This window comes from Patella vulgata, chromosome 3 (genome assembly GCF_932274485.2).
Source record: "Patella vulgata chromosome 3, xgPatVulg1.2, whole genome shotgun sequence".
NCBI classification, from domain to species: Eukaryota; Metazoa; Mollusca; class Gastropoda; family Patellidae; genus Patella; species Patella vulgata.
This window is the reverse complement of record NC_065881.2, coordinates 77,896,713-77,910,758: the sequence shown is the minus strand read 5'-3', so window position 1 is coordinate 77,910,758 and position 14,046 is coordinate 77,896,713. Positions and strand designations below refer to the sequence as shown.

The window sequence follows — 14,046 nt, the reverse complement described above, 5'->3', positions numbered from 1 at the left end:
ATTAAACTCACGGGTTGTTCATCTGACTAGTAAACTCACCTCGTTTCTTTTTGATTATAAAATTTATAGGTTCTAGTAAACCCACAGGTTATTCAAATGATCACGTGACGTTATTCTAAACATGTAAATCACAATTTGTTTATTTGACAAAGATGTTTTACTACGCATGAAATTTGGCTTACAAAATATTAAACAATTTAGCGTCTATATTTGTTGGGTGAATTTTGGAGGGTGGAGGAGGGAGTGGGAGGATTCATAAATAATGTTGGTGTCTGTATAGTTGGCATGCGTGAGCGTGGGATTTTACAGGTGTATAGCCTTTAGTAAAAAAAAATCCCTCAATTTGAGGTTTATTTTGATATTTAGCTGGCTATCTCTTCTTTTCCTGAGTTTCAGTCAACATTGTTTAACTATGACTGGTAAAGTAAATATACTCAATTATTGACCTATGACCTCTATAATCAGATAATCCACATGACTAGAGTATAATCGGATTTAGTATGGCATGCCATTGGTGATTATATTTAATATGATTAATGTGAAGGGGGATATATAATGGTGTCGAAGATGATCGGATTTTAGTATCTTTTTAGAGACAAAATAAAACAACAATAATAACTGCATTTAGCGTGGCATGTCATTGGTGACTACATTTAATACGATTACTAGAGAGAGGGGGGGTTAAGCATCTTTTAGAGGACAAAATAAGCAACTATAATCTGCATTTAACGTGGCATGTCATCGTACTATATTTAATACGATTAGTGGGAATGGGGATTTATGCATCTTTTGTAGAAAAGACAGTAGTGGAAATAATGAATTTGGATTATAATGTATGGCTTTGGGGTTTTTTCAGCTTTTAGCTCTTTATTTGAGCTCGACATTAACCTAGGCGGCACTTGTTTCGGGGACGGCACTTTTTGTCTGATGAACTGAAGTTAAAGGATACAAGATACTTGTGTATTGCCACAATTTTATTTTTCTACGAAAACAGTGATTTAAGTATGTTTGGTGTACATTGCTTTCCATAGTGAGTTCAGGTTGCCCCGATGGTCACATTAGTTTTAAAAATCAATATGCTGATGATAGATTGGTAATATTATTACGTGCCTCGAGGAAACTTTGAATTACTGTCAACGGATCATTTAGATTAGTATATATTATTTTAAGGGAGGCGTCGGAAGGTTTAATGCTTGCGCTTTAGATCATAAGGTCTGTCATTGAGTCAAGTGTGGTAGATGTCAGGGAGTAAGGTAACCTACTCAACCTCATGGGCTTTCCCTGGGTCCTCCGGTTGCCCCCCCCCCCCGCCCCCACTGTTAAAGACCCGTGGGCGCAAGCGAATTATCAAATAAAACTGTACATATATTAGTCCCGAAATAACATAATTTGTGTTGAGTGGACATGAAACCCAATTTATCTCCCCGTCTCTCGTTTAGTGTATACATTATACTGTTATTTAAACAATGGTGGTTATAAGATCAGGAGTTGGAGGGGTTTTATTTGACATTAAACAAACAAGGAGAAGAGATAGTGTCAGCAAAGTCAACTTCCTACTCAGATTAAACTTGATTATCATTTCATTCCGTTATTTTCCGTCAACTTCCCAAATAGATAAGTGGTAACAGGCGTTCTGTAAAATGTGCGTATGACCTGCCTCGTGCACACCACTCGTGGCCACTCTTATTGTAATGAATTAATAATATTGTCTAAAACACTTTATCTCGGGGTGGAGCCTTGATGTCTGAGTGAGTGTGGCGCTGCTCCTTACCCAGGAAGTCCCAGATTCGGTGTCGGCCGAGAACGTTCTTCGGGGTTTTGCTTGTTAGGGACGCAGCACGGGTACTTGGCAAGGAAAGGTCTCTAGTTTGGATGGGGTGGAAAACCGAGGCTCGTGTTGGAAGAGTTGGGATTTGTAGTACAGTAAAATGCAGGGTCGTCAAAAAAAAAAATTCCCCCTAGTACAAAACATGTCGTATGCCCGAATTCATTATCCCAGATGTGCATAAACATTTATTTGTTTATCTCGTGGTAGGAGAGAGGTTCGTTTTTTATATACTATTATCAGAGGTTTGTGGTATATTGTGTGTTGTTCTGTGAGTTAGTATGGAAACAATCATCACTCCAGACCAGCATGTTATTGTATCAAGGGAATCAGTTTGACGTATCATTGATATGTACAATGTGTTTGATCTGTTCGTTATTCTGGACGTCTAGAGAGAACGGGGCAGGTTTTCTGGATGAGCATCAGGTTGAAATATTTAACATACCATCGTTTGCTTGTATTTGGCCTTTGTGGTCGTGTTATCTCTACACATTCTCGTAAAACACAAACTAATGAGAAATACCTTCAACGTTCGTTACACCAAACAATGTTGTTGCCCTTATTGAAACAATTGAAATCTGAAAGGAATTAATTACGGCAAATAGTCTAGCCTTGGCATTATCTATTTATGATGCTAATTCTTTTGTCATTGAAATATTTCCAAGAATTGTGATATGAAAATAGGTTTTGATTCGTTTGAATTATTTAGAGGGCAACGTTAGTTGGTTGCTGAATCCCCGGTTGTACGTGACAAGGAGTAGGGTCGCCTGTCCAGCCTCGTGTGTTTTCTCCGGGTCCTCCGGTTTCCTCCCACTGCTAAAGACCCCTACGCGCAAGCGAATTATTGAAATAAAATTAAACCATATGTTAGTCCCGAAATGACCTAGTTTGTGTCGAGTGGACGTTAAACCCCATTTCTCACTCTCTCTCTAGTTGGTTGCTTGTTGGTGTAGCGTCTACTTCCAAAATAAGTGATATCGCATTCAAGAGCTAGTAGTCGTGTTGGGCGTGTTATCTACTTTAATAGATAGTCTTGATCATTAGGTCGTCTCTATGTAGCTCAACATATAATAGCTTGATGACCTGGACTATAAAGATAACGGTTTTGGTAAAACTTGACACCTTGCCCCTTGTTATCGATGTGTGACATATTTTCATCTCATCATTAGGCCACTTGACGATAAACCTAACTCAATACATTTACTATCGGAGTTCACTGGACGTTTCACAAAACACCTATAATTTCTCTTGTGAAAGATCCACTCATGAAATAGGCTCGATCAATTAAATTTAATATCAATTAAAAGACGTATCAGTATCGCCATCTAACGGGCGATAATGATACGTCTTTTAATTGATATTAAGATACCCGTTCACTGTGTACCTGGTTTACGATGATGCTTTGTAATAGGCGTGGGTATGTGTTATATAGTTTATTACCCTATCCAGTTATTTACTAAATGCCTCTCTAAGATTATGAGAATACTGGTTGACCCTTAACAGATTTATTAGAATATCGGTTGACTGTGTACCAGGTTTACGATGATGACGTGTGTTTTAGATGATATTAAAATATAAAAATACCGGTTGAATGGGTACTTGGTTTACGATGATGGCATGTGTTTTAGAATAGCGTTTGGCCGTGCACCTGGTTTACGATGATGCTAGGTGTAGGTGGGTTTGATTTGGTGTGATACAGTACGTACGTGAAGTAACGGTATATAGAGATATTAGTGTAAAGGATTTAACTACAGAGTGAATGGTTTGTTTGTTTCTAGAAGTAGGTAATACGTGGACAGGTAGGTAATAAAATCATTGTAGATATATACAGTAACATGTCAATCATTCTCTAGCTGTATGTATATACATGTACATTTAGTTATATATATATTACAAAATAGAGCTATGAATATTGATGCTTATATTGAGAACGTGACATTTTATTTATAGTTTTGAAAATGTTCTTTTAAAGGAGCTAAATCGCTAATATTTGGGGCCTAGTAATTGACACAAATGGGACGCAACGCATATAATGTATATAAACTGAATTACATTCAATCGTTTCTGTTTTACTGTAATTTCTAATCATTTATCTTTATCGTCTGGTTATCCCAGTCTACACCGATATTATTTATTGCGCATGCTCTCCAGATAAGAATATGACGTCACCGTTTGACATGACTTGTGGAATATGTCTAGCCTCGTTCTTCGAGTCCCTTGTTACAAATGGCGCTGAAACGCATTCTGGTACACGATTCGTGTACCAATGGTAAATGTTTATTTTGTCTTAAATATTGGATATCAGAAGTCCATCTTTGCCCGGTAAGATCACATCAATGTTGATTTAAATTGACAAATAATACGTATTTACAATGTCGAAGACTTTAGATGAAATTAAGTTAGAGACTTAGCTACTTTAAATATGTAGTTGTTATTAGATCTTTATAAATTATAGATATGAATATTGATGCTTATATATTGAGAGCTTGGCGTTTTATTGATATTCGTGAAACTTTTCTTAATATATAGTTGTTATTAGATATATTTATGTATAAGCTATGAATATTGGCACGTGTGTGTGTGTGGTTCTTTTTATGATAATTTTGTAACATTTACTTGAAAGTGTTTTTAATATTTACATAAGCCTATAGCTATTTCATTTTACTGGGAAGTTTATTTTAAGTGGTAATAACTCTATGCAATTGAGAATAGTTTGTCGTCATATCAGCTTTTAATCATATTGAATGCGAAAGTTTAATTTTAAAAATTTTAACAGTTTTTTAAGTTCTGCTACTTAAAGGCTCAATACCACTCTTATTGTAACTGAATAATATGTCCCAATCCTTATTTTAGAATATTTCAATTAATTGATGGTACAAATTTCATCTTAACACACCTTATTTAAAAATTTTGAAAAATTCAACATAATGGTTTGAAACGTCTAACGTAAACCTTTTCAAATGAAACTTCGATTTAAAAATATTTTCGAACCCTCTGGACAAGTAAAATAGGATGTAATGGATAATTTACACAACAGGTAGGACACTTAAACATCTAGTACTTAGATAGAGATATTATTTATTTTCTGGAGCTTTCAAGCCAGCAAGAGTGTTATTGTCCCTTTAAAACGTACGACGTGAATTATGCCCATTGTTTGTCACTGTATGACGTCACTTACAATTAACGTTATCTTGGTAGCCTACCAATTTAAGAGAGAGAGAGGGGGGGGGGAGATGGGATGCAACGTCCACTCGACATAAACTAGGTCAGTTGCAATTCGATATAAAAGTAGGCCGTAGCACAGCTGTCCGGACACAACTTTCCTCATAGCACACTATATGTCGCATGCCCGTCTTCATTAGCCCAGTCGGAGCAATTAAACCCCATCTTATTTTACTAACATTGTTAGCTTTTCGGTCTTTCAATGTCGTTTTTTTTTAAATTTCGTATTTTTGCTTAGCGTGTTAATATGAGTAAATAAAGTAAATATGTGGCGTACTGTGTGATACCGGGGACGTCTAGATTGTTATGTCTTGTCGTGTCTCGATACTTCCAACTTTGTGATACTGGGGACGTCTAGATTGTCCTGTCTTGTGGTATCTCAAGTTTAAGTATAATTCCTACTTGAATTCCCTTTGGATCACTCGGACGAAGTGTATGAATTCCATGCCTGGGGTCGAGGGCTCGATTCCCGACAGGGGCATCCTGTCACATTACTGCCTTGCCATGAATATGTCTAAGTTCTACAGGTGCGCAACCGCGTATCTCTTCGCTGTAATTCCCGTCTTATGCATGACGTATATTATGGAGCCCAAATAAACATTTACATTGCCAGAATTGTTTTATCTATCGGTAAGCCAGCACGGGCCGGACAAATCATAACAGAACATATAAGTTTTAATTTCTCAGTGATTTTTTTAGATTCATCTTCAATGTCTGCTGTACATAGATTACAACTATTTATTTTTATTAGAATGGATGTTATCTTATTCTCATTACTGAAATGAACTGAGGTCTAAACTCCCACTTTCCTGCATCAGCCGGCGAAAAGGGGGAATTCTATTGGATAGGGGCGTTACCGTCAACTCTTCAAGGGAGCCGAGCTTGTGTCCCCCCCCCCCAGGGTCGGATATCGTAGGGGCGGGTGGGGTGAGGGTCTCACTGACTAGTTCTAAATGGTTACGGTGGGGTTTAACAAGGAGAACATAACATTTCGGCAGCTACGGTAGGGCAGCTGTTGGGCATGCGCCGGAATATGCACCCTTTCACTCTTGAGGCAAGGGCCCCAGTGACATTTTCAAGCTTAATCCGCTCCTGCATGCCAGCTAGACTTAATCAAGCCCCGGTCACCGTTTACGTCCCCAAGCTGAAATTTTATGTTGAATCTGATGAAATCTCCACTGTTATAGATATTAACACATTTTCACACAAGTACGATTTGATTATCAGATTTACGTCAGAAATGTCTAATAGTTAGCCTTGGACCACACGTTTATATGTATATAATAACATGCTATATATGATTCCTGGAGGTAGTAGCAGAATAAAAACATCTGCCAAAATGTTAAATAAACAACTACTAAATAATATAACGGACGTGTGCAATATTACACGTGCATGTTATAAAGCAACCACGAGCAGTCACTTTAAATTTAATACCTCCATAACAAAATGGAAACCTCTCAATATAACAATAAGCCAGAATTGATAAGATTTTAACAATATATTTCAAACAATGTGTCAATCAATATTCGCACGTGCGTGAATAGGTGTATGAATATTAATGCACGCGCAATTAAATTAGATATGGGACTATAATTGTTGCGATAAGAATGACCACTGGTCGTGGACAATGGTCAGAGAATGACCTCTAGTTAAAAGCAAACAAAGAACGAAACAAAAGTAGACTACTCATAATACTGGTATTGTAAACAGGAAGGCGGGTACATTGTTAGAACAGCAACATAGAAATGTAATATATTCTACCACATGGCGTGTTTGTTATAATGCGATGGATGTTCCCACCTGATTCCTGGCGTTTATACTTGATGTTAAATTATCTTTCATGCAAAAAAAACCCCCGACAATGTAAAGCATAAATGCAGACAATTATTTGCACATGCAGCAGAAATCAACAGCTTCATTGCCGCTGAAATTGGATGCCAAATATCGATATTCACAGACGCGTGATCGGGATAACACTTGTGAAACTATCGTACTGGAGGATCGAGACATAATTGATATAAAAACAGAATAAAACAGCATGGTACCCCAGAATTTATTGAATTTTTTCCCACAATACATTCTCCTGTAATCTACTCAATAGATTGCACTTTCATCGATTTTGTGAGACCACCATGGTTTCTGGTCGACATACTGTGTGTGTTGCGATTATTTTGAAGGCATGAGAAAACCTTTTTATAGTTTATTTATAACATTTTTCATTCATTCAATCAAGAATTTATGTAGGAATATTATCGATTTTACGTCACAGAGCCGATATACTAGTATTGGAAAAATGATAGTAAAAATACCGGTACACACTTTCTTACAATAACTATTTCTCAATTGCCTATACAATAATCTCTCTTAGCCCGGGGGTGAGTCCATGAATATGAGCGACAGGGGGTCCAAGGTAGAGACAACGTCAAGTTTGGCGTGAGGTCTGGGGGATTAACCTCGAATTGTATAATATCAGAAGCTCCGAGACAATATTTCTGCTCATTTAGGTGCATGTATGTATATTGGAGTAGAGCGAGGCCAAAACGACGACAATGCTTCGCAAGATATTTTTTTGACGTTATTTCTGTGCCCCCCCCCCACCACCGGGGAAACATGTGCCTGTAACCATTTTTAAATTTGCCTACAACCATTCTTAACCAATGCTCACTACACTAAATCTTAACCATTCTCATTCCCCTACAATCTCTCTTAAACATTTCTCCTTTGCCTACAATTACGCCCAGCCATGTCTCATTTGTCTACAATTACGCCCAGCCATTTCTCATGTTCCTACATCACTCTTAAACATTCTCATTCGTCTATAATAACCCTTTACCATTCTCGTGTCCATACAGTCTCTCTCTTTTGTACCGTTTGTCTCAAATGCACCAATCACAAAGGGGCCCACCTTGCCATTCACCTTACCCCTTTTAAAGATGCCGATATATCGGGAAGGTATTTGAACTAATGCCTAACCACCCTACTTCATTGCCTGATGATACAGTCCCGGAGACACACAAGGTTCAGCGATCAGCGTTCTGAACAAAACACTTTTGTTCTTCTCGTGATCAAAGTCTACTATTTCCCAAAATAAAACTTATCTTTTTATAAAGTTCAAATTCACAAACGCACCAATATAGAATCATGTCTATATACCGACGCCATTAATGCATTGTGTTGATATTTAAAGATGCATTATGTAAGTTTAAATAAAGAACTGAACGTCCTTGCTATAATAGTTTCAAAATAGACCATGGAAAATGAATATATCGAAAATTTCAGCCAAATTACTTTATTCTGACCGAATTTATGAATGTTTGAAGTTTTGACAATGAAATGGCGTAAATAGTCTCGGTTGTGAAATACCGTTGCTACGATAATGAACAAAAGTCTCGATTTTCCATTTTAACGTTTGCCATCCGATAATCTAGAGAGTGGATGCCACCCGATGTTCTAGAGAGTTGATGCCATCCGATGTTCTAGAGAGTTGATGCCATCCGATGATCTAGAGAGTTGATGTCATCCGATAATCTAGAGAATGGATGCCACCCGATGATCTAGAGAGTTGATACCATCCCATGATGATCTAGCGAGTTGATGCCACCCGATGAATTAGAGAGTTGATACCATCCCATGATGATCTAGCGAGTTGATGCCATCCGATGAATTAGAGAGTTGATGCCATCCCATGATGATATAGCGAGTTGATGTCATCCGATGATCTAAAGGGTTGATTATGTGAATAAATGTCTAAATAATAACTTATATAATATTTGATGCTAAAAAAAGACCTGTAATCGACAGATTTATTTCTTACATAATGCATCTTTAACCCAGCCAAGCTATTCTTACTTATTGACATAGACTATAGACAAACACACGTGCGATAGAATGCATTACAGATGTTGTATTTAATTAGAACGACATAAAAAATATAAATTCGTATGTCAAGCGAACAGAAATAAACGTGTTTATTGCTTCAGTCGAGAGGAAATTACTTAAAACCTTTAAGCTTTATTTTATGGTGCAGTTCGTCGTGATTATTTTTAAAACAAATCTTTAACTTCCTTTCTGTAGAGTTTATGTCTGTGGGTTGTAGATAATGGTTTTTTAATTGAATGTCTTGGTACAGGAACCTTTAACGATATGTGTAAATTTGATTAAAGATCCACTTCTAATACGATTGCCTAAGAACTTAAAATGTTCTCGTTGCTTAGTGTTCAAAATGGATTCCAAGATCAGTTTTAAACTAATATGCATACTCCTCGCAGTGTTTCGTTTGATTATACATAATCCAATTAAACACTGCTTTAACGAAAGCAAATTTCTGTTCCAAATTATGACTGGTCAATGGTAAGATTAACAACCAATAGCTAACTGCGTTATAAAAGCATTACGCTTAAAACAGAACTCCAAACTGGACCAAATATGTTTACTTAACGTTACGTCTTAACTTTTACCATCCTACTTATTATTTCAGGGTTTTTTTTCATTGAACAGAAGACATTCTTAGCTTAATAGGTTAATTCGTTGTCCAAAGTTTTAGGGAAGAGCAGATTAAACGAAGGGCTGTCATGTTGCTGTACTTGGGATAGATTTGATTGAACGGATCCCTGTAACACATTCACTATTTATAACTGAGCAACGTTACGGTTAATATGTAACCACGTAATTCCTTGTAATACAGTTACTGTTTATAACTGAGCAACGTTTCGGCTAATATTTAACCGATCAAAATTACCCATTGTATTACAGAATGGGACAAGGAACAAGATGCTGTTTTTTGGGGGGTTTTGTTGTTGTTGTTGTTGTTGTTTTGTTGTGTATGAGAAATGTCTGGACTAACATATAGTTCAATTTTATTTCAATAAGCAGTGGAAGTAAACCGGGGAATTCGGAGAGAACCCACGAGGTTGTACATGCAACCTTACTCCTTGTCACTTACAAGCGGGGAATCGAAACCACGCACTAACCCCCACCCACACACACGATGGAATGGAAAATAACATCTACTCGGTTTTCAGAATATGCACAGTTTGAAATCTGAGTCTGCTGACGGTATCAGTACCGTTATAATTGACCAAGTCTTGTTAACCCAAATTGGTATTTTTTATTTAATCGCCATTTTGAACCCCGCCCCTTGATTTGGATATTTAAGAAGTATTCAACCCTTCTTTGATTCTGACACTTATACACTTGATTTTCTGTGGTTTTATTTTCTGAAACCTATTGATGAACATCTGTTCAAACGTGTCTAGGAGTTTCAAGCCTTCTTTGAACACCCATTTCTCTTCTCGACATTGCACTTACACATTTTAAGATTTCAATTTTGTTCTAAAGCATATCCATTTCATTTTCATTTCAATTTCAGTTGGCCACACACCTGGTAAATCGTGTCTTCAGAAACAGACCACCTTTAAAGTTATGCCTTTAATGCAATCGCTATGTGTACTGTACAGCTTAAAAGCATTTTGTGAAAAACTCTTGAAATGTTAAGAAAAACCCTTAACTTGTATATAAAGTACCCCAGTAAATAGAGAGGCGGAAAGCTACAATTATTTCTTAGGTGAAATCAGCAACATTGAAGTATTTCTAGAACTTTCCGTCTCTTTCGTTTCTTCTAAACATGTTTAGTAACCGCTTGACACTAAAAATAAAAGGATGAAAATAAAAGATATATCTCCATTTCTTGTGTAGTCTATTTTGGTTAGTTCATAAGTATGTAAAAAGTAGACTTAACAGAAGTGGCTTTCTTTTATCTAGAGTTAAATTGTTTAAAACTCGTCGCATCATTCACATCACTTCATCCCTTACATTTCAGCTCACTTATACGTCACACGATTTAAAGAGACCCCCCCCCCCTCTCATATTTTAAAACTCGCCCGGTTGGTGTAGGACGTTAAACCCAATGTTATTTATTTCATTGCCCGTACTGTATTAATTAAACTGAGAACGACTTATTCGTTCCGTTTCATATTCATTTTTTTTTCTTTTTTTTGCTTCACTGCATAAAACGAAACGAAAATAACATTTAAAAGGGTCAATATATGTTTTTGTAACTCTACTTCTATTAAATATAATTTTTATTTGTCATCCCTTCCTCGTATGTGTATTATTTAACCATATTTATATATTTTGACAGCTGATAATGTGTTTTCAACCGCATCACTTACGTAATCAAACAGTATATATTCATTAAGGATTCATTATTCGAAAAATACACTCAAACTACACCTGTTAGTTGTTGATTTTCTTTCTTTTTTTTGTGGGGGGGGGGGGGAATGGCCGAATGGTTAGCACGTGCGCGCTGTATCATAACGTCTGTCATTGAGTCAACTGGCGTGGTTTCGAATCCCCGTTTGTACGTGGCAGGAGTAGGGTCGCCTGTCCAACCTCGTGGGTTTTCTCTGGGTCCTCCGATTTCCTCCCACTGCTAAAGACCCCTACGCGCAAGCGAATTATTGAAATAAAATCGAACCATGTGTTGTTCCCAAAATGACCTAGTTTGTGTCGAGTGGACGTTAAACCCCATATCTCTCTCTCTCTCTCTCTCTCTCTCTCTCTTTTTTTTTTTTCTTGGGAACGGTTTATTAAGTGTGGATATTTGCTACACGTGTACCTGGCTGGGGGATTATAAATTCACCCAATTCCCTGTTTTATTTCTTAAATCTCTCGCTGATACATTAATATGTCCCTTTAAATTGTTGATTAAAATCTTGACGTATCTTTCACACTCATTCTTCTAGGTAAGACAGTCGAGAAAAGAATGAAGTTATTGTATGTAACAAGTTTGTTAGGGTTTGTTATGGAGAGTTTAATGGGTTACAACACGTGCGTTAGTTTGTGCTTGTCTTTAATTATTATCTCTTATAACTTACTAACTAGATAACTCACATACTTAGAATTCATAGGGTACATATATATATATATATCCCAAGGGGTTTTTATTTTAACAAGTACGATCGTACTATGGACCAGGGACTGGCCAGATTGTTGAATTGTTCAAAGAAGAAGCATGCCAATTTTCAAGTCCATTGGACTTGAATTAACGGAGCCTTAGGCTTTTTCGAAGAACGTTCAAAGTCAGATTTAAGTTGAAGAGCTATTCAACTCTGCATATTATTTTAAAATGTAACGTTTGGCTGGGTTGTGTTTTCTTGCTGGAGGGGTTGTTTTGGGGTTTTGTTGTTTTTGAGATGTTTATTTGAAGGGATGGGGGTAGTGGAGGAGAAATAAAGAGATAACCATTGAAGGGAAAACTTCTATAGAATCAGCAGTGGTACCCTTGCCCTTTTAGAACATCTGATACCACTAAGTATTTCAGATGTTAAATTAATTCTGGTTGCACTTCAGTACTCAATAAAGTTTATTTATTTTATTGGTCAAAGTAAGGTTGTATCTTTAAAGTAAGTTCAGATGTCTTCATTACAGATTGGGTTGTTATAAAAAAAATAGGCAAACAAAAAACAAAAACGAAGAACATTTAATTAACATGGCTAATATATCAAAGAAACGCAAATTAAAGACTCGAATCTTTTTGAGGCTACGATTTTAATTTCACTGCAGTATACCCGTTAACTCTTCAAAGTCGACATCCAAATATTTTATGAAGATTTATTTGCCGTTTTTTTTTATTTTGATGTAAGATAGCAATAAAAAAAAAAATAAGACATTTGCGCCATACAAGTGCTTTTAATGATTTGTGTTAAAGAAATCCTGGAGACGAGATGAGAATCTCTCCCCACAAAACATCTGTATTTTCATATTTATCTCTAAAGCTGCAGGATTACAAGTGGTTCGCTAAGAATGGCGGCAGAAACCTCATAAAAATGACTCATTGGGTATTATATAACAATATCTATCATTCCGCGACCTACACAGAAACACATGTTTTATACACAACTATATAGACATTCTACCCAGGTCTTCATATCTGTCATATCAAGTTTCCTTCACAAAAAATCATAAAAATTTGCAACGTCTGCAAGGGTATCTTTGACAAATTCGTGTCGGAAAAATATTCTTTGTTTAATAGTTTTTTATTGTTTCGTTTCGTTTTATTTAATCAAAAATCAAACTTGATATAAATCCAATTTATTATTATGTTTCCTCCACAAAAAAATCACAAAAATGTGCAACATCTGCAAAGGTATCATTGACAAATTCGTGTCGGAAAAAAATTCTTTTTGTATTAGTTTTTTAGTGTTTCGTTTCGTTTTATTTAATCATAAATCAAACTTGATATAAATCCAATTTATTATTTAATATAAGGACTGGGAAGTTTGTTTGAAGAATCGTTTTCTGCTCAATTATTGATGAAAGGTTTCGTGTGCCGTTATTGATTAAATTACGTAATCTGCAGAATTTAAGGCATTCTCTGTTATTTGTGATGCAGAATATTGTAGAAAATGGAAAATATAAATGTGAGCTTTTCTAGATGAAACAAACCTCAACCGCCTAAATATAATCCTTTCATGGTTTTCAAAAGGAAATATTCTAATCCAAGTTTTATGGTAACTCGATCTGGGCGGATTTTTAAGGGGGAAATTTACTTTTGAAAATATTTTAATAATTATTAAATAAATGTTGTTTGTCATTAATTTCATTCAGTTTGACTCTTTTATTTGTCATGTAATTTAATTTCTCTATTTGTGTGTGTGTGGGGGGGGGGGGGCTTTGCCAACGAATTGATCTTTCGCTTACTGAATTCACCAATTTCTCGGAAAGTGGACTCCCTTTCATTGAGGTAAGAGGTACTCACCCCTTGCATCTCCTCTGACTACGCCCTATAGTGGATTATTGGTGTTTTTTCTAGCGGACTAATAGGACCATTAAGAATGTATACCATGATACACATGTTGCCAAAAGAAACTTGTAATGATAAAAGGCTTTAGAGGTCGCGTTGTAAGATAGTCTATGTGTAAAAGGAAGCAGAAGTTATTTTGGCATCATGTTTAATATCACCATGCCTTGGCTAAATTAACCCTACAACTCATTTT

At 36.2% G+C, this 14,046-nt stretch overlaps 1 protein-coding gene across 2 annotated transcripts in view; it reads left to right on the top strand.

Annotated features, from left to right (window-relative positions):
- The window catches only part of LOC126816853 (uncharacterized), a 71,741-nt gene that overhangs the window by 24,833 nt on the left and 32,862 nt on the right, over positions 1 to 14,046 (top strand). The window contains exon 1 of one of the 2 annotated variants that reach the window (XM_050543628.2): positions 3,588 to 3,624. The exons of the other annotated variant lie outside the window; for it this stretch is intronic. The gene's annotated coding sequence lies outside the window, so the exon portion shown is untranslated. Of the gene's footprint in view, positions 1 to 3,587; positions 3,625 to 14,046 lie in introns of those variants that run through there. 2 annotated transcript variants of the gene reach the window in all.